This window comes from Anguilla anguilla, chromosome 1 (assembly GCF_013347855.1).
Source record: "Anguilla anguilla isolate fAngAng1 chromosome 1, fAngAng1.pri, whole genome shotgun sequence".
Lineage (NCBI taxonomy): Eukaryota > Metazoa > Chordata > Actinopteri > Anguilliformes > Anguillidae > Anguilla > Anguilla anguilla.
Window position 1 is genome coordinate 81,046,747 of NC_049201.1, and position 23,097 is coordinate 81,069,843.

General features: G+C 39.8%; 1 protein-coding gene and 3 long non-coding RNA genes across 5 annotated transcripts in view; all 4 read left to right on the forward strand.

Annotated features, from left to right (window-relative positions):
• The window catches only part of LOC118227101, a 93,767-nt gene that overhangs the window by 43,182 nt on the left and 27,488 nt on the right, over positions 1-23,097 (forward strand). The gene's annotated exons all lie outside the window — the stretch shown is intronic.
• The window catches only part of LOC118227319, a 48,164-nt gene that overhangs the window by 23,393 nt on the left and 1,674 nt on the right, over positions 1-23,097 (forward strand). The gene's annotated exons all lie outside the window — the stretch shown is intronic.
• LOC118227324 lies at positions 9,633-10,538 on the forward strand. Its single transcript, XR_004765248.1, has 4 exons — positions 9,633-9,673; positions 9,927-9,965; positions 10,219-10,257; positions 10,511-10,538. It is a non-coding gene; the product is annotated as an uncharacterized LOC118227324 (long non-coding RNA).
• LOC118227323 lies at positions 10,805-13,964 on the forward strand. The gene is made up of 5 exons (XR_004765247.1): positions 10,805-10,841; positions 11,095-11,133; positions 11,387-11,425; positions 11,607-11,741; positions 13,789-13,964. It is a non-coding gene; the product is annotated as an uncharacterized LOC118227323 (long non-coding RNA).

Sequence of the window (23,097 nt, forward strand, 5' to 3'; positions counted from 1 at the left end):
CAAATTATAAATACTTCTAATATTAGAACCAGAATTAGAAGTAGTAGTTTAAGGGACCCATCAGACACACAGCCTAGCATAGCCTAGCTGACTGCCGACTCATTAGGAGACTGACCTCAAACACTCCAGCCACCCATTCTGGGTTCCTAGGCGTATTTAAAAAAAATCACTGCAATAGAGGATGACGATGCTGTTGTTCACTCAAATATGAAAGTGAAAAAAGAAATAACTACACAAATAGCTTTATAATAAGTGCTACTAGCGCCACTCAGCTTGAGTGTCCTTATGCACGGACCTTCTTCTGCACAAACCTCTGTGAGTGCCTGCGTTATCCTTCCGTGTGATACATAATCTATGAATCCATCCCTTTCACTTCCAACATGGCAAAAGTGCAAAAAATATGAATTTCTCTGTTTCATCTGGAAAACACTTTTCATATATATTTGAGGATTGGCATAATAATTATACTTTTACTGTTTAAGTGGGACATTTTGATTTCATTTGATCAAAATTCATCTTTCCTTCTCTCCATTAGATTTCCCGTAGCATTAGTGTTGTCTGTATGTCTTATTTTTTAATAAATGTTTTTTTATTTTTATATTTTGTTGGTTTGGTCTTGTCGGAATATTCTCGTGTAGTCTCTGATCCACGATCCAGGCAGGTCTCTCCTCCGGTAAGATTATTACAAAAGGTTTGATGAAAATGGCCCCAGATCTGAAGCAGGTGGATCTCTTTTCTTGTAAATACATCCCAAAATATTGAATGAAAATGGCTCCATATATGAAGCAGGTGGATCTTTTTTCTTGTAAATACGTCTCAAAATATTAAATGAAAATGGCTCCAGATCTAAAGCAGGTGGCTCTCTCCTCTCTCCCCTGGTTCTCTCCATTCTTCCTGATCCTGGGTGCTGCAGTCTCCCCTGATAAGAACTGGGGTTGCTTTCAGATCATCTTTTCCAGATCAATCTCCTGTGTCACAGTACCTTCACTGAAAATAGTGGGCATTCTGAAATGAAGGAAAATAAAATCAAGTTAATCTACAACAGGCAGTCATCATGAGTCAAAGTGTCTGACTGCACCACCAAGCATCAAAATAGTTATGTGGAATAATTTAGTGGAGCTGCTCAGTGGCCAACAATAGAGGATTGTGGTTGTACTGGGCAGATCCCAGGTGTGAATGTGTCTGAGTGTGAAGCAGGGCGTTCCTGCAAAAGAGCATCTGTGCTCAGTGAACGTACCCTGGGTAAATAAAGGTTAACCCCTTAGCGCACAAGCCAAATCTTGCCAAGCCCATTTAGGGGGTACCCTATTTAAAGCTTTATAATGCCAGATGTGAACACCACAGAGACTTGAAAAATGGCTTAAATGAAGCAAGACATTTGTATAATTTACAATACTAACAGAGATTAGTTTATATTGCATACTTTTAGAAGAAATAAAGTGCCACAAATCCAATTGTTTCGACAAAAAATCAAAAATAAATTTGCACTTTTTAAGTTTGCAATGAAATACTAAGAGATTGCATATATACAGGTTAAACTATACATGTGCTAGATCAAAAACTTCTTGACCACAAGTTCATAAAATCTAAGGGTGGATATGTAGAACTACTATAGATGTATGAAGCAAAAACTAAGCAGTGTACCCAGCATCTCCAAATCTATCCAAAATGTCTAAATTATGCATTGTTGTAAATCACAACATATTCATGCATTTCACTACAAATCAATTGTTTTGACTCAAGAAAATCACTGTTGCTTAATTTTCAAATGGGAATTACAAGCTTTCAGCCAGTACAGTGGTCTAAAATAGCTAGGTGTCCAGAAACATATCCAAAATCTCTCCAAAATTGAATAAAATGCTTTTTGTCCATTATAAAGCATATAAATGTTGTAGTCTGTATTAGTATCTATTTGCTGTTAGTGTTTATTTTATGTTTCTGTAAGTTTATTATTTTTCACATCCTCCGTCCCAGTATTTTCATTCTCCCGGTCACTTGTCTCCCCAGCGCCGTCTCTGTGTCTGTGTTCCCTGAGCTGCTTCACTCCCCTGTATTTGCGTGATTTCACTATTCGGGTGGTTCCGGGTTTTCGTGGTTTCCCCCCTTCTTTCCAGTCTCGTTTTACTTACTTCCTGCTTATATCTAGTTTTACTAATTTCTACTAATCCTTACTAATTTATAGATTGTAAAGTACTAACCTCATTAATATACTAACATGTTAATATTACTAATGGATTAACAAACACTAGTTTTGGGTTTTTGATAGATTAAATCACTATACTAATACATTACAGTTTTTGTTTATTGCTAAGACACATTTAATGAAACAATTTCCCTTTTTCTCAGAACTATTAACACAATCCCAAAACTACACATCAATCAGCACAAACCTCAAACATCCATGCCAAACTCAAATTATCTTCTCAAAAACATATACTCTTCCATCAAAATTAAACTTTGCCTTCAAATGGCACACACAAGCCATCGAAAACACAGACAATGTAGATTACCCATAACACACCAGTGAGATAAATTCAAAGCACTACTGCAAAAACCTTTTATAGCAGTGTGTAAGGAGTTATTTTCTCCTGGTTATTCTACTTATTTTATGGTTTTCAGATTTTGATCTTTGCAATTTTACACTACTAACAAATGCGGGAGCGTGCAAATTTCCAAATATTTTATCTGTAGTACTGAAAAGTGATGCTGAGTGAAAAGTACTGTACAGTAACCACAACACAGTTGAAGGAACAAAAAAATGTAGTATTTTCAAAGGAGAGTAGAATTCATAAAAGGAACTCAGTATATGCAGCACTATAAACAAAAACAGCAATAAAATCTAAAGAACATATAGTCTGTAAATACACTTCAACATTACATAGACAGCATACCCTCTCACAGTAGTACAGCAGATACAATATGTAACATTACAGTACATTATAGTACCTGTTTTCTTGTCTGAAAGTATGGACAATGGATGCCACTGTGAAACGATTCAAGTTTGGCTGAACTCTCTGTCCAGCTTCCCTCATCATCATACCATGCATCAGCACATGGTCAATCAAGGTGGCACGTATTTCGTCTGGGACAAATTGCCTCCCGCCTCTTCGTCTCCTTTGTCTTCCTGATCTTTGGACAGCTTGTCCATTTTGAGGATCCATTGTTCAAAAGCACACAGACGCAAACTGTGGCCCTATTTATTGATCCAGAGATTGTGACCGGTGTGTAAACAATTTTGCTGCCAAGTGTTTCCACCTAGAGAAAGGTGTGTTACCTGAGTTTAGGTTGTGATGACTTGAGTTAACTGTTTTGACTACCAGTGTTTGTTGCATGTGCACAGTGTGTAACCAGTGATTCATGAGAGCATTTGTTTGTAGAGATTTGCAGAAAAAGTTTAACAATTTGCAGCATGTGTTAAAACAAGTGAAAAGTGTTTATAGTTTTGAGAGATGTGTTGGTCCTCTGAGAACTGAAGTAATAATTTGGGAGTTTTTGCTAAAAGAACCAATTTTAGTGTGTTAGCAATCGAGAAAAACTGTAACCATTCTCCCCTTTTCCATGCTGCGCTGTAGCTCCGCCCCTTTTCTTTCTAGTAAATTCTAGTCTGCCCTAACGCTGAGTTCTGCAATTGCCTGCACCTGTCTCTTGCTCTAACTGCACCTCTCTCTCTCTGCATGTGTTTTACCTGCTAAACCCAGGCTGTCTGTTATCATTGTTGTCTATGTGATTCCAGTCCGCATTTTGTCAGTCCCCTGTCATTTAATTAGTTATCCTAATGTTCTTCACCTGGATGTTGTTTGTTAGTCCGCCCTCACGTAACCCCTCCTTGATTGTTACCTTCCCCAGTGTATAAATGTCTTTTCCACCAGCTCCCTGTCAGAACGTTGATCGTATTCACTGTGCTGATGTTTTGTAAGCCTTTGTTTATCGAGATTCCTGAGACGCCCTTTCCGTACGACTTCGAGTTTGCCTGCCCCTTTTGTTTGATTGCTTTCTGGTTTGACCTTCGCTTTGTTTTGACTTCTCTTTTGCCTGTTCCTTTGTACCTTCGCCTATCTGATCTCCTGGTTTTTTATTTTTTGCCCGTTTATCACTATTCTTTTGGAAACTCGATTTTGTACCGTCCAATCTCTGATTACCTGGCTTTGAACTTTGGACTGAATAAAGACAACATTTTTTGGATTTCCCTGGTCTGCGTTTGGGTCCTTGCACAGAACATTACAGATTGATCTGGAAAAGAGGATCTGAAAGCAGCCCCAGTTCTTATAAGGGCAGACTGCAGCACCCGGGATCAGGAAGAATGGAGAGAACCAGAGGAGAGAGGAGAGAGCCAGCTGTTTCAGATCTGGAGCCATTTTCATTTAATATTTTGGGATGTATTTACAAGAAAAGAGATCCACATGCTTCAGATCTGGAGCCATTTTCATCAAACCTTTTGGGAGAATCTTACCGGAGGAGAGACCTGCCTGCTTTAAATCCAGGGTTGTTTTCATCAAAGATTGAAGGTTTCTTTATCCGTATCCAGAAATAAATGTATTTTTCCGGCGGGAGATGCAGCTTTCCACAGATACAATGGACAACAGAGCAACACAATACAGCAATACAACAAAAGACATCACAAGACAAGGTAAGAAAATAGGTGTAAGTAATTTAAAAGGTAATAAAAACACATTATTGGGAGAAACTTACTAGAGGAGAGCCACCTGCTTCAAATATGGAGCTATTTCCGTCAAACATTTTGGGAGACATGTACCAGAGGACAGACCCGCCTGCATTAAATCAGAGGTTATTTTCATCAAAAGTTCAAGGTTTCTTTATTCATATCCAAGGATAAATTTATTTTTCAGAAAGAAGATGCAGCATTCCACAGGTACAATGGACATCAGAACAACACAATACAGCAATACAATACAGAAGACATCACAAGAAAAGGTAAGAAAATGTGAAAGTCAATTAAAAAGTCATGAAAACACATTATTGGGAGAAACCTGCCAGGGGTGAAAACCTGTTTCAAGCCTGGAGCCATTTGCCATTACCTAAAACTTTGCAAATATGTACTTAAAAAACATGTATCTGACCTACACAAAGAGAACATTCCAACCAGAGCTTATCAATCAAATTAAAAAAAAATATATATATATTCGTGATTAAAAAAGGACATACAGACAACACTAATGCTATAGGAAATCTAATGGAGTTAACTGCCCAAGGAGTGAAGGAAAGATGAATTGTGATCAAATTAAATTACTGGAATTTCCCAATTAAACAGCAAAAGTATAATTATTATGCCAGTCCTCGCACATATATAAAAATGGTTTTTAAAAAAATAGATACAGAGAAACTCATATTTTACTCAGGATTATGTACCTAATGTTACCGTATATACAGCTATTGTACTTCCGCATGTTGGAAGCGAAGAGTACGTAATATCCTTCTTCCGTTACGACGCATGGACATGTGTGGAAGTTTTTGCGGCCGAGGAGCGCGTGCAGAACGAAAAGTGAAGGTGAACAGAGCTAGTTGTCTAGTTGTAGTTATTATAAAGTTTTATTTTTTTAACTTTCATGTAAGTGAACAATAGCATGGACATACTATATTGCAGTGTTTTTTAAATCTATTCATAGGGACCCAAAATGGGTGGCAGTAGTGTTTGAAGTGGATCTCGACACGAGTCGGCAGTAAGCTAGGCTAGCTAGCATGTGTGTATGATAGCTCCTTAAATCTACTACGTATTTATAATTTTGGTCACAGTGTTAGAGAAGTATTTCTAATTTAGTTCCCAATATTAGAAGTATTTCTAATTTGGACCACAATATTAAAAAGCTTCAGTTGGTGTTTCCCTGACCGGGAAGCTAATATGCTATGTTAATTGCTTTGTCTTTTCTTGTTAGGCCACGACTGTTTGGTTATACATTTTTTTATAAGTTTCTTTCCGTGGCTGATTATTTTTAATATAATTTCCTGTGCTTGTGTGTGTGTGTGTGTGAAACTTTCCTCTATTTTAGGTACAGAAGCTATGTATGCCTTTGAAACTATGGGATCAACAGACCCAGCTTGTAACTCCACCGAGCGAATAGAATTCTCCAAGGAAAAAGGTTCATGCAAATTGGATTGTCAGGCACAAGGTTAGTACCAGCCACACTTTTCATTCTGTTTGGTTTTGAGGCCATTCCATTTCATTCATTAGTTTTTATCTATTTATTTATTTTTTTGGATGAGTTCAGCAATCACAAAAACTTTCAAATTCGAGTTTATGTAGAAAAGGCGTAATTCTTGGATTTAATTAGTTGGCAGCTAAGAACAAATGGTGATTGAATTTCAGCCTGTTTGTTATTTGTCTAACAATGACTAAAATTAGCTTGACATATAGTCCAGATTCCCCTTAGAAATGGCGCATATTCTCAATATTCCAAATATAATATCCTGGTTTTTTCTTTTTCCCAAGTATTCCTGGATGCTCTGCAAAAAATCAAAGCAGTAAATGCTTTTTCAATTTGTAAAGTTAATATAAAAAGAATTGAAGGCAAGATGCTTCACCAGTTCATAATATTTTCAGAAAATTGCATTTAAAAATAAATTCTGCAACAGGCACATTCCATCACCAATATACAAACAAAACAAAAGTTTAATTCATGACATGGCATTGAAAAAGATTAAACACTTGCAAACACCAGGTCCATGTTAACCTACAGTTGAAATAATGGTCTTAAATGATCTTTATTCTAAATGTTGCACACATTTCCATGGAATGTTAACTCCATCCGGAGGAAACAAAGTACTATGAAGGTAATATATTTATATTTACAGCTGAAGCCAAAAGTTTGCATACACCGAAGCTAAAGACATTCAAACTCAGTTTATCACAACTCCGCACATTTCATGTTACCTTACTTTTCTTTTGGCAAGTCAATTAGGGCGTCTACCTTGTTCACATCAGAGGTAATTTTTATATAATTAATTAGGGACATATTTATTTACATTACATTACATTCATTTGACAGACGCTTTTATCCAAAGCGACGTACAAAAAAAAGTGCATTTCATGGTCGTAGACAACTGCTAAACACGGGTTCAGTAAGGTACAATACTTATTTTGTACAGCTATTTCTAGCCGAGAACAGTGAACACTATTCTGGCCTAACATCTGCAAAGCCAACTAGGCAGAAGAATAAGCTACAGTATTAGGACAAATACAAATTACCAAGAGGTGTTGGGATGGGGCAACATGTAACAAGTGACAGGAAAAGGGTTTTTTTTTTTTTAATTTTTTTTTTTATAAAAAGAGTGAAATATACAACGTGGTGGTGGTTAGTCTAGGTATAGTCTGAAGAGATGAGTCTTCAGGCCACGGCGGAAGATGGGTAGTGAGGGGGAGGTTCGGAGAGGGACGGGGAGTTCGTTCCACCACTGGGGAGCTAGGGTGGAGAAGCTCTGTGATCCCTTTGGGCGGGTGGGAGGGGTTACAAGGGGTTACGAATTCAGCTTTAATTCGCTGTATCAGAATTCCAGTGGGTCAAAAGTTTACATACACTTTATTAGTATTTGGTGGCATTGCCTTTTCATTTCTAAACTTGAATCAAACACTTGGGGTAGCCTTCCACAAGCTCCTCACAATACTTTGTTGGAATTTTTGCCTATTCCTCCTGACAGAACTGATGTATCTCAATCAGGTTTGTAGGTCTCCTTGCTCAGACAGGCTTTTTCAGTTCAGCCCACAAATTTACTATGGGATTCAGGTCAGGGCTTTGTGATGGTCACTCCAATACTTTCACTTTGTTGCCTTTAAGCCATTTTCTTACAACTTTGGAGGTATGCTTAGGATCATTGTTCCACTGGAAGACCCAGTTGCGACCAAGCTCGAACTTTCTAGCTGATGTCTTGAGGTGTTGCTTCGGTATTACTAGATAATCCTCCTTCCTCACGATGCCATCTATTTTCTGAAGTGCACCGTGCACCAGTCCCTTTTCCAGCAAAACACCCCCACAACATGATGCTGCCATCCCCATGCTTCACAGCTGGTATCACGGCTGGGTGTGGCTATGGGCAGGGTTGGGCTCAGCCCACCAAAATGTGCGTCTTGCCCACCCAATCAAAAGTTTAAAAAAAAATAAAAATTAGTTTTTTGTTCCCAATGGAGAAATAGCACAGAGAATACCAGTACCATTTTTAACTTTTGATTGGGTGGGCAGCCTACAGCCCGCCTCCAAAGTCGCCCACTGCCCACCCTCTTGTTTCGATGGGTTGAAACAGCTAGTTTATCTGATACAGTGTATTGACGGTTGAATTAATTAGCGGTATTAATGTGCCGCTTTGTCATTTGAATGCATAACACGCGCCAGCACCCCCCCCCCCCTCACCGGTCGACCACACTGGGTGACACCAACCTTAGTGATGCCACTGCTCCCAAGTTTCCCACCTATTACATTATTTCTACCGGCCCACCCTAATATAGCAGGCTAAAATCGGCCCTGGTTGGGATGGTGTTATTCGGATTAAAAGCCTCACCCGTTTTCCTCCATACATAGCGCCGATCATTATGGCCAAACAGTTACATTTTTGTTTAATCTGACCAGAGAACACTCTTCCAAAAGGCTCGGTCTTCCACCTGGTGATCACCGGCAACCTTAATTCTGGCTTTTTAAATGATTTTATGAATTGTTTGGCCATAATGATCAGCGCTATGTATGGAGGAAATAGGGTGAGGCTTTTAATCTGAAGAACACCATTCCAACTGTGAAGCATGGGGGTGGCAGCAACTCTGGAGCCATTTTCATCAAACATCTTTGGAGATACCTTCCAAAGAAGAGTTCCACCTGCTTTAAGCCTGGGGTCATTTTCTTCAAAGGACACAAGGAAACATTTGTATTTCAGAAATGCAGTGTTCCAGAGCTAAAACGGTCATCAGAACATCACAAAACAGCAATACAAAAGACATCACAATTAAAAGTCAGAAAATAGATAAAAGTCATAAGAACATTTTGGGAGATACTTACTAGAGGAGGGAACCCACCTGCTTAAAATCTGGAGCCATAGGGCTGTCTGGGTTCAATCCCCGGCAGCGGTACCTCCGGCTTGGTCAGATGCTCCTACAAACACAATTGGCATTTGGGAAGCCGGTGAGGGTATGAATCCTGATCGTTGTATTAGCGACTCCTACTGGTTGGTCAGGGTGCCTGTTCAGCAGGGAGGGGATCTGGGGGAGAAACTCCTCTCTGTCAGGTGAAAAGTGGCTGGCGTCTCCACATGTATCGGAGGAGGCATGTGGTAAGTCTACACCCTCCCCAGACCGACCAAGGAGCGCATCAACCAGGACCATGATACATACAGGGAACTGGTATAACAACTAAATTGGGGAGAAAACGGCAAAAAAAAAAAAAAAATCTGGAGCCATTTTCATAACACATGTTGAAAGATATGTGCTTACACACAAGGACAGAGACATGTAAAAAGTATAAAATAGTCATAACAACATGGACACAGGACAACTCCAATGTTACAGGAACAGTAGAAGAAACACGTTTCTAACGTGATGACATGCATATGTTGTCTTCCCGCCTAATTCTTAATGTAATACACATATTACTATTTTATGTTTTAACTGATTATATTCTGTCTGCTGTAAATGTTTCCACAGAGCAAGGAGCTTCACAAGAAGAACCAATGGATTATGAAGGTAAAATATTACAATTAATCGAAGGGTGAATACATTTAAAAATAAATCAATTAAAGGGTGAATATAGAGTGTAACTGATTGAGTGTTTCTTCCCATGAATGTCTGTTTATTAATGTGAATGTTAAATACTGTAGGTAGATTAATAAATAGAGAAAATACTTTATTAATCTTATGGGAAAATTTCTCAAGTAGCATATATTACTATGTTATGTCTTAGCTGATTATATTCTGTCTGCTGTAAATGTTTCCACAGAGCAAGAAGCTTCGCAAGAAGAGCCAATGGATTATGAAGGTAAAATATTAAAATCAATCAAAGGGTGAATACATTTAAAAATAAATCAATTAAAGGGTGAATATAGAGTGTAACTGATTGAGTGTTTCTTCCCATGAATGTCTGTTTATTAATGTGAATGTTAAATACTGTAGGTAGATTAATAAATAGAGAAAATACTTTATTAATCTTATGGGAAAATTTCTCAAGTAGCATATATTACTATGTTATGTCTTAGCTGATTATATTCTGTCTGCTGTAAATGTTTCCACAGAGCAAGAAGCTTCGCAAGAAGAGCCAATGGATTATGAAGGTAAAATATTAAAATCAATCAAAGGGTGAATACATTTAAAAATAAATCAATCAAAGGGTGAATATAGAGTGTAACCGACTGAACCTTTCTTGCCATGAATGTCTGTTTATTAATGTGAATGTTAAATACTGTAGGTAGATTAATAAATAGAGAAAATACTTTCTTAATCTTATGGGAAAATTTCTCAAGTAGCATATATTACTATGTTATGTCTTAGCTGATTATATTCTGTCTGCTGTAAATGTTTCCACAGAGCAAGAAGCTTCGCAAGAAGAGCCAATAGATTATGAAGGTAAAATATTAAAATCAATCAAAGGGTGAATACATTTAAAAATAAATCAATCAAAGTGTGAATATAGAGTGTAACTGATTGAGTGTTTCTTCCCATGAATGTCTGTTTATTAATGTGAATGTTAAATACTGTAGGTAGATTAATAAATAGAGAAAATACTTTATTAATCTTATGGGAAAATTTCTCAAGTAGCATATATTACTATGTTATGTCTTAGCTGATTATATTCTGTCTGCTGTAAATGTTTCCACAGAGCAAGAAGCTTCGCAAGAAGAGCCAATGGATTATGAAGGTAAAATATTAAAATCAATCAAAGGGTGAATACATTTAAAAATAAATCAATTAAAGGGTGAATATAGAGTGTAACTGATTGAGTGTTTCTTCCCATGAATGTCTGTTTATTAATGTGAATGTTAAATACTATAGGTAGATTAATAAATAGAGAAAATACTTTATTAATCTTATGGGAAAATTTCTCAAGTAGCATATATTACTATGTTATGTCTTAGCTGATTATATTCTGTCTGCTGTAAATGTTTCCACAGAGCAAGAAGCTTCGCAAGAAGAGCCAATGGATTATGAAGGTAAAATATTAAAATCAATCAAAGGGTGAATACATTTAAAAATAAATCAATCAAAGGGTGAATATAGAGTGTAACCGACTGAACCTTTCTTGCCATGAATGTCTGTTTATTAATGTGAATGTTAAATACTGTAGGTAGATTAATAAATAGAGAAAATACTTTCTTAATCTTATGGGAAAATTTCTCAAGTAGCATATATTACTATGTTATGTCTTAGCTGATTATATTCTGTCTGCTGTAAATGTTTCCACAGAGCAAGAAGCTTCGCAAGAAGAGCCAATAGATTATGAAGGTAAAATATTAAAATCAATCAAAGGGTGAATACATTTAAAAATAAATCAATCAAAGTGTGTAACTGATTGATCGTTTCTTGCCATGAATGTCTGTTTATTAATGTGAATGTTATATGCTACCGGAGAAAATTTCCCATAAGATTAATAAAGTATTTTCTCTATTTATTAATCTATCTACAGTATCCGTCCATCCACCCATCTATTACCTATCCCCGCCCATCCGGGTCAGGGTCACGGTGGGTGCTGGAGCCAATCCCAGCATGCATTAGGCCAGAGGCAGGAATACACCATGGACAGGTCTGCAAACTATTGCAGGTATGTACAGTATTTTTATAGGTCTTAACTGATGATATATTCTAACTGCTGTTGTTACGTTCCACGTCGTGTGTGTATTTCCCTCTAATGTTGCGGGAGGGCCATTCATGATCCCATTCACTGTCCCCGCTGTCAATCATCATTATTCTGGCCCCGCCTTCACCAATCACATCCCTCCTCTGGAACATAAAAGCTGTATGGCTGCTGCTGCTCGTAGTCTCTCTGTCGTAGTCTCTCTGTCTGTTTGTTCTCGCTGTGTGGTTGTATACGCCCGTGTAGAGATTTAGAGACCTGTGTGTGTGAAAATTTTTCCCCTGCTTGTGTGTATGTGTGTGTGTTGTTCAGGCCCTGGGGCAGGTAAGACAGAGGCCTCTATACACCGGGGCTACATGCAGGAGGAAACTTGTCAACTTGTCAAGGGTAACTTGTTAGTTAGTCAGTTTATCTTTTGTTCTAGCGCTGTTTGGTTTTGTCCATGTCCATGTCCCTTGGCCTTGTGACCTAGTTGTGTCTTTGTTTTGTTTAAACTTATACAAATGTAAATAGCACTTCACTTGCTTTCTTATAATATAACAGCTTTAATATCACCTGCAACTTTGTCTGACCTGATTATTTCCACTAAACTTGCTCAACGCCTTTTGTGATCCGGTCACTTTATTTCACTAAATATGTTACGTACTCCCTTCTACCCCTAGACACCTTGAGAGACGTAACAGCTGTTGATATTTCCATAGAGCTAGAACCACCCTCTATGAAAGAGAAACTGATAGGAGCCCAACCCTTCTCGCTAGCAGGCACCCTGAAAAAGGGCCTCCCTAAAAGTCAGTTTTACAGACTCAGACGTATTTGCCATTCCACTGATGATTTTATTCACAAGGCCTCAGCTATGAAACAACGCTTCCTAGATCGTGGTTACTCTAGCGAAAACGTTAACGAAGCCTACAATTTGACACTTTCAAAACCGCTACTCGAGATTTTACAAAAAACCCAGAAAAAGAGTAAAGACTTCTCTGTCGCGTGTATCACTACTTTTTCTCCCAAATCTTTTACGATCAAAAACATAATTATGAAGCATTGGCATCTTCTTACAACAGATCCTGCCCTTGTCTCTCAATTCAAGGATCCCCCCCTTTTTCGTTCACAAAACGGCGCCCAATTTGCACAATAAGCTCGTCCATGCCAGTCTTAGTACCGGCCCCACGCAGTCACGCCTAGTACCCCTTAGGGATGGGAACTACCCATGTGGAAACTGTGCCCAGTGTCACAACACTTCGAAGACCTATGATTTCAGTCATCCCCAGTCTGGGAAACGTTTTCGGATTAAAGGTGTCATTACATGCAACACCAAAAATATGATCTATACCATGAGATGCCCGTGTGATCTAATTTATGTAGGAAAAACATCAAGATGTCTAAAACAAAGAATCAGTGAGCACAAAAGTACTATCAGACGAAAAGACTATTTAAAGCTATTTTTGAGGGTTACAATTGTGAATGATTTTCATTTTATTATTATGTTTTATTTTTGGAGGGCAGCTTAAATTGATAAGAATGTAGGATAGGCATGTATAAGCATTATGCTTCTGCCTGTGCCTTTTCAGTCACTACCTAATACATAGATTGTTGACTTGTTTATACTGTCTAGACTGTCCCACAATAAGAGTTCATGGAGCATGCAAGGAATATATTCAAATCAATCAACAGGAGAAGTATACATTTCTAAATAAATTATACTACATTACATTACAATACATTTATTTGGCAGACGCTTTTATCCAAAGCGATGTACAAAAAGTGCATTTCATGGTCATAGACAACTGCTAAACACAGGTTCAGTAAGGTACAATACTTATTTTGTACGGCTAAATATTTGGCTATTTGGCTACTATTTTTACTTATTTGGCTAAAATTTGTGTGGCCCACAAACAGACAGTATATTGATGGGACAAACATATGTTTGGTTATGTTTGCAAGATTCAATAGTTATTTAATAGTCCTAAATATTTGTAATTTTTATCTGTATTCATTTGTTCAATGTATTATACAGGGGGACCCAGAGCTGAGAAGGACAGACCCACAAAGACAGCCCCTGGCACAGGAGCAAAACGAAATGGAGCTGGAAGACAGGAATGACGCTCAGTAGAGCCCTCCCCTCGGTCCGTGGAGACACAGGGCCAGGATGCCAGGGATGGGGCTGCAGGCCGAGGGGCTGAGGATGCGGATGGGGAGGGGGGTGAGGATGAGGATGGGGATGAGGAGGGGGAGGGGGGTGAGGATGAGGATGGGGATGAGGAGGGGGATAGGGGTGGAGAGGCGGGTGAGAAAGGGGGTGAGGATGGGGGTGGGGAGGGGGGTGAGGATGAGGATGGGGATGAGGAGGGGGATGGGGGTGGAGAGGCTGGTGAGAAAGGGGGTGAAGATGGGGATGTGGATGAGGAGGGGGATGGGGGTGGGGAGGGGGATGGGAAGGGGGGTGAGGATGAGGATGGGGATTAGGATGGGAGTCAGGATGGGGAGGGGGGTGAGAATGGGGATGGGGGTGAGGATGTGGGTGATGATGGGGAGGGGTATGGGGGTGTGGGGGTGAGGATGGGGGTGGGGAGGGGTGTGAGGATGGGGGTAAAGATGAGGATGGGGATGGGGGATGGGGGTGGAGAGAGGGAGGGGCATGGGGATGGGGGTAAAGATGAGCATCGGGGTGAGGACGAGGATGGGGAGGGACAGGGGTAGTGGCAGTGTAGTGGCAGAGCCATTTTGCAGGATTTTTTTCTGGTTTGTAATTAGTTTAGTCAGATTTATGATTTATAAGTTTGTTAGAGCTTTTATTTTTCACAGAGAAAGCCCCTGGCACAGGACCAAAACGAAATGGAGCTGGAAGACAGGAATGATGCCTCAGTAGAGCGCTCCTCTCGGTCCGTGGAGACACAGGGGCAGGATGCCAGTGATGGGGCTGTAGGCCGAGGGGCTGAGGATGCGGATGGGGAGGGGGGTGAGGATGAGGATGGGGATGAGGAGGGGGAGGGGGGTGAGGATGAGGATGGGGATGAGGAGGGGGATAGGGGTGGAGAGGCGGGTGAGAAAGGGGGTGAAGATGGGGATGGGGATGAGGAGGGGGATGGGGGTGGAGAGGCGGGTGAGGATGGGGATGGGGATGAGGAGGGGGATGGGGGTGGAGAGGCCGGTGAGAAAGGGGGTGAAGATGGGGATGGGGATGAGGAGGGGGATAGGGGTGGAGAGGCGGGTGAGAAAGGGGGTGAAGATGGGGATGGGGATGAGGAGGGGGATGGGGGTGGGGAGGGGCATGAGAAGGGGGGTGAGGATGAGGATGGGGATTAGGATGGGAGTCGGGATGGGGAGGGGGGTGAGAATGGGGATGGGGGTGAGGATGTGGGTGATGATGGGGAGGGGTATGGGGGTGGGGGGGTAAGGATGGGGGTGGGGAGGGGGTGTGAGGATGGGGGTAAAGATGAGGATGGGGATGGGGGTGGAGAGAGGGAGGGGCATGGGGATGGGGGTAAAGATGAGCATCGGGGTGAGGACAAGGATGGGGAGGGACAGGGGTAGTGGCAGTGTAGTGGCAGAGCCATTTTGCAGGATTTTTTTCTGGTTTGTAATTAGTTTAGTCAGATTTATGATTTATAAGTTTGTTAGAGCTTTTATTTTGATATTCCTGTCCTATTTTGTGTATAAATGGTATAAAGTGGGGTTTGTTGTTGTTTTTTGTTTAATAAATCACTCAAAACCAACAACCTTGGAGACAGAGGATGATTTCTGGAATGTGCGTCAAAGCACCTACTCCGGCACCTGTAGCGTATGGAAGAAAATAAAGTTCAAAAAGGTTTCAATAACTCATCAAATTTCACAGGTTTCAATTATTTAACTGTGAAATCAATATTTTTGACTTTCAACTGTGAACGAAATATTTTTATTTATTTATTCACATTGAATTTTATAGTTTTGAATTCACATCTCAAAGTTAACCTCCCAACATTCCGATCTAAAAAAAAACGAATGTTCCATTTTTCCAATGCCACAAATTCTGTTTTTAAGAGACCAATTCATAAAAATTCAGTTCATAAAAACTCAGCTTGTAGAAATTCAGTTTTAAAACACGTACGGAACATCTAGGTACCTCGGGAAAAGGGGTAGAACGTGCTGTTTTAGTCCCACAGCAACAAAGTGAACAAAAAAATCCTGAGATTACTATTGCTGTAATGTGAATGAGAGACGACCCTTGAGCTGAACCTGTAGAAACAATAAATGAAACAGATCAACAACATTCATTTACCAACCCTAAATCAGCACCACTGAACCAACACTCCTGTATAACTGCACATGCAGTATATGAGCGAAGCTGCAGCAGGTCTTTAGTCCTGATTCTTACAGACATTCTCACCTGAGCTCTTTGCTGCTTTGTGGTAGACGTCAGTTTGTTTCTCTCCAGTGTCGGGGTTGGTGTAGCACAGGTGGAGATTGCCTGACTTCCAGCCCGATGCTGGCTCAAGGACAGTGCTGATGATGTACAGTTCATCCTCTCCCTGGGTGATGTTAGCCTGACTGCGCTCAGTCACAGTCGAATCATTCTCATTGGTCCAAAAGGCGGATGGCTGGGGGAACCATCCAGAGGAGTTGAAGTGCAGACATTTTCCTTTCAGGGAAATACTGCCTAATATGGAAGGCTTTGCTGGTGAGGATTAAGAACCAGATATACAAGTCACATCCAAGCTGTATAAAGCAACAATGTCAGATGACTGACAATACAGTCCATTCATTTCTTGCATTAGTTCATTTAGTATTTGTCGATTAATAAATTCGTTTTTCATATCTGGGCTGCTGCACCACTGCTCTTGAACAGTGTTTGAGATAATCATACTGTGCAATATACTGTCCTAAATGGGGTACTATACATCATTTTAGTTGACAACTGAAATGATGAAACACCAGTGAATGGATCATGACCGTAAACAACAGATAAATTTATACATTCATGATTTAGGGAGATTTATAAAAGTTATTGTATTATTTAAAAAAAATAATACATTTCAAAACATAGGCCGACACCAGTAGATGACCACCAAATTTGCATTTAAAAAAAAAGTAACTGTTGGATATTCTAATTCTTCCAAAGTACTTTCTGATTCTTCTCCCAGAATCCATTGGAGGTGAAACCATGAATATTGTTGGGATATGTTTCATATTTACAAGTAGGAATTTGGCAAATGCTCATATCCAGAAGCGTATAATGTATTTGGTGTAAATACGAACGGGCTGGTCTTCAGACTCATGACTTACTGGGTGCAAAGCACTGCTCAAGTGATTCTCATAAAGGACTCAAGACTCATATGTTTAACATCAATTACGGTGTCATTACTGAAGTGCTTCCAAGTTCAAGTAAGTACAGCTCAGAGAAAAAAACTTAGAAGGAAACGATTATTTGTCAGGTGGATTGCAAAACCTGGCATGGATATTAAAGCCTTACCAGTCACAGAAAGATTGACACTGGCATGAAGTCAATGACTATAGCCTTCACACCACACACCACAAACGTGTTTTCCTGAATCATGTAGCCTGAGATTCGATATCTTCAGAAATGTGTCCTCCAGTGTAATACTGTAATAAAGTTCAATGCAGTCACTGTAGTCCGGATCCTCATCCTGCTTCTGCCTCTGATTGTTTTCAACACGGACATGCATATTTAACTAGACAAGAAAGCACGCCCTCAGCCAACCTATGCCGTACAGCCCTGGAAGTAAGCTTGCATTGTGCATGTCCTTGTTGTTGAGTGCAAAACATTGAGCTCCCCATTAAAGTGAATGATGAATGATGAATCAGACTTTTGAAGGCTAAATAATCTTCCCTGATGGTATTTTGATACCCGATTGAGGACTGCTACGTTTCATATTAAAAGCAGATTGAAAAATATGCATTATGTAATAAAATATGCACATTCAAAAAAATTATTTTCCTAAGAAAATAGCCAATAGACCAATGAGTTTTTTTTTTTTTTTTGGTTGTTAAATAACATGATTTCTGCATTGAATTTAATGGGCAGCAAGCTCTTTTGCAGTCAACAGCTGTGAACATGCGCAGTATGTTTCCCAATACTTCCTAGGCTTCACTGACTGGCCACTCCTACCCTCTCCAGTTCCGGTGTACGCTCTATTAATTTCAAAGGCATAAATGACAGTGCTCCACCTGATTTCTTTCCTCCACCGGTAAAGACGTACGCTCTCTGGTGCCACCATGTATACAAAATGGAAGTGACAGGGCAAAACTGTGTGGGCCAGTGATGTCACTTTTGGGAATAACTATGTGAATATCCGTGTTGAAATATTAAAAAGTATAAGATAGCACTTTAGACACTATTAAAATGAGACTTTAAAAAAGCAATGAAAAAATAAGAAATATGAGTTTATTTATCTTTCTGGGCAAATGTAGTATATGAAAAACACGTTTTCAACAAACAAAAATGCCAGGTTACTCACATATACAAAGCACTGTCTGTAAGTCATTACTTCAAATCTAGGCCTACCATTAAATGTATTGATATCAAAATTCAAAAGTTACATTAAACAATATTGGCTATCTTAGCTCAGACAAATTAAACAAGCTGTATTCCAAAGCAATGCTACCCAATGTTTCCTAAATTATTAAGTTATGAAACATTATGCGCTTCTGTCCTTCCCAGGGGTCACCTGGCATGTGACACACAATTCCTCGTATTTCTTTGTTTGAATTGATCTTTTTTTTTTCATCAAAAAAAAGAAAGAAAAAACGCCCTCATGCCATAGTCTGTGGGATAAAGAACGATTGTCTGTTGGTAGTGAAACAGCTGACCAGGATAATATGGAAGTGACTTGAAAGAATTGAGGAAATGTTGGGTAGCATTGCTTTGGAATACATCGTATTTAATTTCGGTCAGGCAAGATAGCCTATATTGTTTGTAGTACCGTAACTTGGCGTCATTTTGATATCAAAACTTGTAATGGCAGGTCTGGATTTTGGCAGTCTGAATGAATGAGTTATAGACGGTGTATGTCTTGTATGTGTGAGTAACTTGGCATTTTTGTACGTTGAAAACGTGTTTTTATGAGATATCATTGCAAAGTGTTTTATTATGAGAGTGAGAAATGCAAAGTGACCCTGTAAGAAACGGCTGTGGATTATGGCTATCCTTGTGTGAAACTGTACAGTGGTGAGCGTGTACCGTTTAGCAGTTTCGGTTTGCTATATATGTAAAACAGTGGCTGTGAGAAAGGTTGCGGTGGTGTATAAGTGTAAACGCATCAGAAATGCAGGTGAAATATGGTCAGTGTATGTACCAACAACCGGCCAAAACCAGACTTAGTTTTTGAAGCTCGTTTCCTGGTCTTGTTGTTCCTGGCTGCTCACTAGCGCCACTACGGTTGGCTCCAGTATAGGTGTTTTCATATCCGGTTTCCATGTAAGTCTACGGTACAAATGCGGTCAAAATACAAAGTCAATAATTTTTTCTCATGAGAACAAATAGTCACAATATGTGTATTTTATTCGTCTTATGACTGTCCTTGGGTCGATTTCATGATTTATTGTGTCATTTGGGCACTATTATAATATTTGTTATGGACTAATGAGGTACAGTTTGCGTCACTTCCTGATTACTGCGGAGGACTAAGCTACAGAAGGGGCTACAGTCTATGGTCACTGGGGTGGGAGGTGGCGCGGCTCCGACCACGGTCCACCTGTACGAAGTCAGAAAATGCAGGCATCCCATTTCGTAGTGATTTCATTATGGCGTGTGCTATTTACAGCTGCACTAGACGACCAATAAATAATCCTCCTTTGAAGTTTTTCGGTAGCCGAGTCATTTTTACTATTTTCATTAGCCTACTTAACTAAACAATTAGTTGGCAGAAAGCATAATCGGCTTGGTAGTCCAGTAGCCTATGCTAAAACAGTTTGCAACTACCAACTAACCCGAACTGGCAAATATTCAATCTGTCAAACGTGTTTGACGGTTTGTTGTTGCGTCACCCAGCAAGTGAACACCACAAATGGCGATGGAGTAGTAGCAGTTACTGGCTCATTAACTGACTGTGGCGAAAACCTACGACGATAACTTGCTCGGTTAACAGCAGGTCTACCGGACAGTTATATGAAAATTAGCCTATAAATCACCAGTAGCCTACACATCTCTGATTGATTGACCATCAGTGTAGTCGATGTTCTTCCCCTGTGGTTCATATTGCTAATGCGTGAGCTAACCACGGATAGCCTACCTAGCTCACTGGCAAGCTGATATGCTAGCTAAGCATATTCGTTTTGCTGAGAAACATAAATTGAAGATAACTGAACATAATTGTATTATTAATGTCATACATATAACGTGATTACATGACGCAGTACAGTCACGGATGGAAATTAAACTCCGTAAACATTTGATAATAGCCTATATTTTAAAACATAACGGCAGACAGTCAGCTAGCCTCAAGTTCGTTCAGGTTGATGGGCTTTTCCGCACCGGACTGTCAATCACATTTTAAAAATCACAGAACCGCTTAACTCTATGGTTTTGGCTCCAAATCGACAACATGGCCGCGCCCGCCATTGAGCTTCAAAACGTGTTTTAGAGACCCACGGAGAGTCAATGGGTGACGTCACAGTAGCTTTGTCCATATTTTTTACAGTCTCTGGTATGTACTCACGGATTTGACGGCCATCCAACGAGCCATGATTGAAAAAAGAATCAGCAAGCCCGTAGAATTAGAGCTCCCTAGGTCGCAACTTGTGTACCCTTCTGTCCTGCTTCGTCATCTGTTATTTCGTGGAGATGCACTTTTAGTGTTTGTAAGGTTTATAAGGCATTTTGATAGGCTTATCTGCAGGTGGGAATCCTCTTCGCTGTTTTGCTAAGAACCGGAAAACTTGATAATGGAGAATAGGAGCAGATGCATATGTCCCAGCAGGCTTTGCATACGATAAAATAACAACAGTGTGAAATTAGGATGAAATGATGAAATAGCATAGTTGAAACAATATGTTTTTAGCAGAATAGGCATGTAGGTGAAGGTTGACATGATCACAGACTATAGTGCGAAGTAAATACATTCGGGGCGACATAGCTCAGGAGGTAAGACCGATTGTCTGGCAGTCGGAGGGTTGTCGGTTCAAACCCCGCCCTGGGCATGTCGAAGTGTCCTTGAGCAAGGCACCTAATCCCCAACTGCTCTGGCGAATGAGAGGCATCAATTGTAAAGTGCTTTGGATAAAAGCGCTATATAAATGCAGTCCATTTACCATTACCATTTAAATGAAGTGGCCATGAGCGAGCTTAGTTTCCTTATCGAATGGTATATATAACAGTCGCTATAAAACATTAGCCGTTAAAGTGGAGGGTTAAGTAACATGTGAAGTCTATTGCGCTTTTCTTATGTTCAGTACTAGTAGTTATAATTATGAGTGAGTCATGATTTTAAATGTAATGTTTTAATGGGGAGTTGCAGAACGTACATACGTCGTAATTGTTTGTATGTGGCTAGATAGAGAACAGGGCGAGGTAACATGAATGTAGAAACTAGGCCACAGGTGGATTAGCTGTTTATACTGGAAAATGTTTCAGAGTTAAAAGGTACGGGTATTTTGCGTTTGTATGCAAGTTTTTGATTGGGTCGTGTAGGTGAAGATTTGGCTGGTGTCAGTAAAATGTCCAATGGGGAGACATGTTGTTAGTGGGATAGGCGGCAGGAAAAATAAGAATGAGAAGAAGAAGAAGAAGAAGAAGAAGAAGTAGAAAGAGAAGAAGAAGAAGAAGGAGGAGAAAACACAAAATCCCCTTAGTTTGGGGCTTTATTGTGTGGACATGTGAAGTTGTTTATGAAATCTGTCTGTTGAAATGGGGTCAGAATGTACAGAATTTAATGTTTTTAAGGGCTGAGTGTCTGTGGCTGTTGTGGTTATTTCTGTGGGGAACCCTGAAAAGTGCCAAACTCTCGGTGCTGTATAGGTATGGGGCATGCCCCCGCCAAGGCGTAACTTGGCGGGATGGCATACCTGCCATCCCTATTATTATTGAGGACTTCTGAACATAGGTAAGCCATATGTTTGCTGATAGACCTAGCTGACATCGTTTTCTGGAGCAAAATAGAAGCGAATATGGTAAATGGTAAATGGACTGCATTTATATATGGGGCGATATAGCTCAGGAGGTAAGACCGATTGTCTGGCAGTCGGAGGGTTGCCGGTTCAAACCCTGCCCTGGGCATGTCGAAGTGTCCTTGAGCAAGACACCTAACCCCTAACCTCTAACTGCTCTGGCGAATGAGAGGCATCAATTGTAAAGCGCTTTGGATAAAAGCGCTATATAAATGCAGTCCATTTACCATTTACCATATAGCGCTTTTATCCAAAGCGCTTTACAATTGATGCCTCTCATTCGCCAGAGCAGTTAGGGATTAGGGGTTAGGTGTCTTGCTCAAGGACACTTCGACATGCCCAGGGCGGGGTTTGAACCGGCAACCCTCCGACTGCCAGACAATCGGTCTTACCTCCTGAGCTATGTCGCCCCGCATAGAACAGGATCATTGACACTGTCTGTCTCCATCTACTGAACATGAGATTTCATCATTGCTATGTAAGTATTACTGCTCAAAATATTTCGGTTATATACGTTATTTTTGAAATTGAGTATCTTTAAATAGGTTAGTGGTGTTATATAACGTGAGTATTTCACACTGTAATGTAAGCGTTAGATGGAAGTGTAATAGGCCTAGTTTTTGTGAAGCATGCAACAGTGATGACGTGAGAGTTGGAACATTGCCAAAACGTGGTTGACGGTTGAAAATTGTTTTCATGTTGTCCCATCCCCATACAAGAAAACATACGAGAGTACAGAGTATAGAAATACACACAAGTTAATTATTACACATTTAGGTACTGTACCGCATTGTGTGACAATATTTTTGCATTATTTTTTAAATCTGATAGCAATGTTTAATCTTAAGCCTTCATAATGGGCTCATTTATATGCTTTATAATGGACAAAAAGCATTTTATTCAATTTTGGAGAGATTTTGGATATGTTTCTGGACACCTAGCTATTTTAGACCACTGTACTGTCTGAAAGCTTGTAATTCCCATTTGAAAATTATGCAACAGTGATTTTCTTGAGTCAAAACAATTGATTTGTAATGAAATACGTGAATATGTTGTGATTTACAACAATGCATAATTTAGACATTTTGGATAGATTTGGAGACGCTGGGTACACTGCTTAGTTTTTGCTTCATACATCTATAGTAGTTCTACATATCCACCCTTAGATTTTATGAACTTGTGGTCAAGAAGCTTTTGATCTAGCACATGTATAGTTTAACCTCTA